Genomic DNA, 5331 nt, shown 5'->3' on the forward strand with positions numbered 1-5331 from the left:
TCAGAGAAAGGAGGTGTGTGAAGTCACCGAATGGAGATGTGTGAAGTCACAGAATGGAGGTGTGTGAAGTCAAAATGGAGGTATGTGAAGTCATAGAATGGAGGTGTGTGAAATCACAGATGGAGGTGTGTGAAGTCATAGAATGGAGGTTTGTGAAGTCACAGAATGGAGTTGTGTGAAGTCACAGAATGGAGATTTTTGAAATCACTGAATGGAGGTGTGTGAAGACACAGAATGGAGGTGTGTGAAGTCACAGAATGCAGCTGTGTGAAGTCAAAATGGAGGTGTCGGATGTCACAATGGACGGGTGTGAAGTCACAGAATGGAGGTGTGTGAAGTCATATAATGGAGGTGTGTGTAGTCAGGATGGAGGTGTGAGAAGACAGAGTGGGGGTGTGTGAATTCACAGAATGGAGGTGTGTGAAGTCATAGAATGGAGGTGTGTGGATTCACAGAAAGGAGGTGTGTGAAATCATAGCATGGAGGTGTGTGAAGTCACAAAATTGAGGTTTGTGAAGTCCCTGAATGGAGGTGTGTGCTGTAAGAATGGAGGTGTGTGAAGTCAGAATGGAGGTGTTTGAAGTCACAGAATGGAGCTGTGTGAAGTCATAGAATGGAGGTGTGTGAGGTCATGGAATGGAGGTGAGTGAAGTCACATAATGGAGGTGTGTCAAGTCATACAATGGAGGTGTGTGAAGACATAGAATGGAGTTGTGTGAAGTCACAATGGAGGTGTGTGAAGTCATTGATTGGAGGTGTGTGAAGTCAGAATGGAGGTGTGTGAAATCATAGAATGGAGGTGTGTGAAGTCAGAATGGATTTGCGTGAAGTCACAGAATGGAGGTGTGTGAAGTCACAGAATGGAAGTGTGTGAAGTCATAGAATGGACGTGTGTGAAGTCAGAATGGAGGTGTGTGAAGTCAGAATGGATGTGTGTGAATTCATAGAATGGAAGTTTGTGAAGTAAGAATGGAGGTGTGTGAAGTCATAGAATGGAGGTGTGTGAAGAGAGAATGGAGGTGTGTGAAGTCACAGAATGGAGGTGTGTGATGTCCCACAATGGAGGTGTGTGAAATCACAGAATGCAGGTGTGTGAAATCAGAATGGAGGTGTGTGAAATCATAGAATGGAAGTGTGTGAAGTCAGAATGGACGTGTGTGAAGTCATGGAATGGTGTGTATGAAGTCACAGAATGGAGGTGTTTGAAGTCACAGAATGGAGGTGTGTGAAGTCATAGAATGGAGGTGTGTGAGGTCATGGAATGGAGGTGAGTGAAGTCACAGAATGGAGGTGTGTGAAGTCATAGAATGGAGGTGTGTGAAGACATAGAATGGAGTTGTGTGAAGTCACAATGGAGGTGTGTGAAGTCATAGAATGGAGGTGTGTGAAGTCAGAATGGAGGTGTGTGAAGTCATAGAATGGAGGTGTGGGAAGTCAGAATGGATTTGCGTGAAGTCACAGAATGGAGGTGTGTGAAGTCACAGAATGGAAGTGTGTGAAGTCATAGAATGGACGTGTGTGAAGTCAGAATGGAGGTGTGTGAAGTCAGAATGGATGTGTGTGAATTCATAGAATGGAAGTTTGTGAAGTAAGAATGGAGGTGTGTGAAGTCATAGAATGGAGGTGTGTGAAGAGAGAATGGAGTTGTGTGAAGTCACAGAATGGAGGTGTGTGATGTCCCACAATGGAGGTGTGTGAAATCACAGAATGCAGGTGTGTGAAGTCAGAATGGAGGTGTGTGAAATCATAGAATGGAAGTGTGTGAAGTCAGAATGGACGTGTGTGAAGTCATGGAATGGTGTGTATGAAGTCACAGAATGGAGGTGTTTGAAGTCACAGAATGGAGGTGTGTGAAGTCATAGAATGGAGGTGTGTGAAGTCACAGAATGGAGGTGTGTGAAGTCACAGAATGGAGGTGTGTGAATTCATAGAATGGAGGTGTGTGAAGTCATAGAATGGAGGTTTGTTAAGTCACAGAATGAAGGTGTGTGATGTCACAGAATATAGCTCTGTAAAGTCAGAGAAAGGAGATGTGTGAAGTCACAGAATCGAGATGTGTGAAGGCACAGAATGGAGGTGTGTGAAGTCAAAATGGAGATGTGTGAAGTCATAGAATGGAGGTGTGTGAAGTCACAGAATGGAGGTGTGTGAAGTCATAGAATGGAGGTTTTTGAAATCACTGAATGGAGCAGTGTGAAGACACAGAATGGAGGTGTGTGTAGTCACAGAATGGAGAAGTGTGAAGTCACAGAATGGAGGTGTGTGAAGTCAAAATGGAGATGTGTGAAGTCATAGAATGGAGGTGTGTAAAGTCACATATGGAGGTGTGTGAAGAAATAGAATGGAGGTGTGTGAAGTCACAGAATGGAGGTGTGTGAAGTCACAGAATGGAGGTTTTTGAAATCACTGAATGGAGGTGTGTGAAGACACAGAATGAAGGTGTGTGATGTCACAGAATGTAGCTGTGTGAAGTCAGAGAAAGGAGGTGTGTGAAGTCACCGAATGGAGATGTGTGAAGTCACAGAATGGAGGTGTGTGAAGTCCAAATGGAGGTGTGTGAAGTCATAGAATGGAGATGTGTGAAATCACAGATGGATGTGTGTGAAGTCATAGAATGGAGGTTTGTGAAGTCACAGAATGGAGGTGTGAAGTCACTGAATGGAGGTTTTTGATATCACTGAATGGAGGTGTGTGAAGTCCCAGAATGGAGGTGTGTAAAGTCACAGAGTGGAGGTGTGTTAAGTCAAAATGGACGTGTCGGATTTCACAATGGAGGGGTGTGAAGTCACAGGATTGAGGTGTGTGAAGTCATACAATGGAGGTGTGTGTAGTCAGGATGGAGGTGTGTGAAGACAGAGTGGGGATGTGTGAATTCATAGAACGGAGGTGTGTGAAGTCATAGAATGGAGGTGTGTGAAGTCATAGAATGGAGGTGTGTGGATTCACAATGGAGGTGTGTGAAGTCAGAATGGAGGTGTGTGAAGTCAGAATGGAGGAGTGAGTAGTCATAGATTGGAGTTCTGTGAAGTCATAGAATGGAGGTGTGTGAAGTCACAGATTGGAGGTGTGTGAAGTCAGAGAACGGAGGTGTGTGAGGTCGTAGAATGGAGGTGTGTGAAGTGATAGAATTGAGGTGTGGGAAGTCAGAATGGAGGTATGTGAAGTCAGAGAATGGAGGTGTGTGAAATCATAGAATGGAGGTTTGTGAAGTCAGAATGGAGGTGTGTGAAGTCACAGAATGGAGGTGAGTGAAGTCACAGAATGGAGGTGGGTGAACTCATAGAATGGAGGTGTGTGAAGTCCTAGAATGGAGGTGTGTGAAGTCACCGATTGTAGGTGTGTGAAGTTACAGAATGGAGGTGTGTGAAGTCAAAATGGGGGTGTGTGAACTCACAGAATGGAGGTGTGTGAAGTTACAGAACGGAGGTGTGTGAAGTCAAAATGGAGGTGTGTGAAGTCACAGAATAGAGGTATGTGAAGTCACAGTATGGAGGTGTGTGAAGTCACAGAATGGAGGTGTGTGAAGTCACAGAATGGAGATGTGTGAAGTCAGAGATTGTAGGTTTGTTAAGTCACAGAATGAAGGTGTGTGATGTCACAGAATGTAGCTCTGTGAAGTCAGAGAAAGGAGGTGTGTGAAGTCACAGAATGGAGATGTGTGAAGTCACAGAATGGAGGTGTGTGAAGTCAAAATGGAGGTGAGTGAAGTCATAGATTGGAGGTGTGTGAAGTCACAGATGGAGGTGTGTGAAGACATAGAATGGAGGTGTGTGAAGTCACAGAATGGAGGTGTGTGAAGTCAAAATGGAGGTGAGTGAAGTCATAGAATGGAGGTGTGTGAAGTCACAGACGGAGGTGTGTGAAGTCATAGAATGGAGGTGTGTGAAGTCACAGAATGGAGGTGTGTGAAGTCACAGAATGGAGGTGTGTGAAGTCGTCAAATGGAGGTGTGTGAAGTCACAGATTGGAGGTGTGTGAAGTTAGACAACGGAGGTGTGTGAAGTCATAGAATGGAGGTGTGTGAAGTCATAGAATTGAGGTGTGTGAAGTCAGAATGGAGGTGTGTAAAGTCAGAATGGAGGTGCGTGAAGTCATAGAATGGAGGTTTATGAAATCACAGAATGGAGTTGTGTGAAATAATAGCATGGAGGTGTGTGAAGTCACAAAATGGAGGTGTGTGAAGTTACAGAATGGAGGTGTATGAAGTCAGAATAGAGGTGTGTGAAGTCACAGAATGGAGCTATGTGAAGTCACAGATTGGAGGTGTGTGAAGTTAGACAACGGAGGTGTGTGAAGTCATAGAATGGAGGTGTGTGAAGTCATAGAATTGAGGTGTGTGAAGTCAGAATGGAGGTGTGTAAAGTCAGAATGGAGGTGCGTGAAGTCATAGAATGGATGTTTATGAAATCACAGAATGGAAGTGTGTTAAATCAAAGAATGGACGTGTGTGAAGTCAGAATGGAGGTGTGCGAATTCATAGAATGGAGTTGAGTGAAGTCAAAATGGAGGTGTGTGAAGTCATAGAATGGAGGTGTGTGAAGTCACAGAATGGAGGTGTGTGCTGTCCCTCAATGGAGGTGTGTGAAGTCAGAGAATGGAGGTGTGTGAAGTCACAGAATGGAAGTGTGTTAAATCATAGAATGGACGTGTGTGAAGTCAGAATGGAGGTGTGTGAATTCAGAATGGATGTGTGTGAATTCATAGAATGCATGTTTGTGAAGTAAGAATGGAGGTGTGTGAAGTCATAGAATGGAGGTGTGTGAAGAGAGAATGGAGGTGTGTGAAGTCACAGAATGGAGGTGTGTGATGTCCCTCAATGGAGGTATGTGAAGTCACAGAATGCAGGTGTGTGAATTCAGAATGGAGGTCTGTGAAGTCAGAATGGAGGAGTCTGAAGCCATAGATTGGAGTTGTGTATGAAGTCATAGAATGGACGTGTGTGAACTCATAGAATGGAGGTCTGTGAAGTCACAGAATAGAGGTGTGTGAAGTCAGAATTGAGGTGTGCTAAGTCATAGAATGGAGGTGTGAGAAGTCATAGAATGAAGGTGTGTGAAATAATAGAATGGAGGTGTGTGAAGTCACAGAATGGAGGTGTGTGAAGTCATAGAATGAAGGTGTGTGAAATCAAAATGGAGGTGCGTGAAGTCACAGAATAGACGTGTGTAAAGTCACAGAATGGAGTTGTGTGAATTCATAGAATGGAGGTGTGCGAAGTCACAGAATGGAGGTGTGTGAAGTCACAGACTGGAGTTGTGTGAAATCAGAATGGAGGTGTGTGAAGTCACAGAATGGAGGTGTGTGAAGTCACAGAATGGAGGTGTGTGAAGT

This window comes from Megascapheus bottae, unplaced genomic scaffold (assembly GCF_031878675.1).
Source record: "Megascapheus bottae isolate mThoBot1 unplaced genomic scaffold, mThoBot2.hap1 HAP1_SCAFFOLD_147, whole genome shotgun sequence".
Lineage (NCBI taxonomy): Eukaryota > Metazoa > Chordata > Mammalia > Rodentia > Geomyidae > Megascapheus > Megascapheus bottae.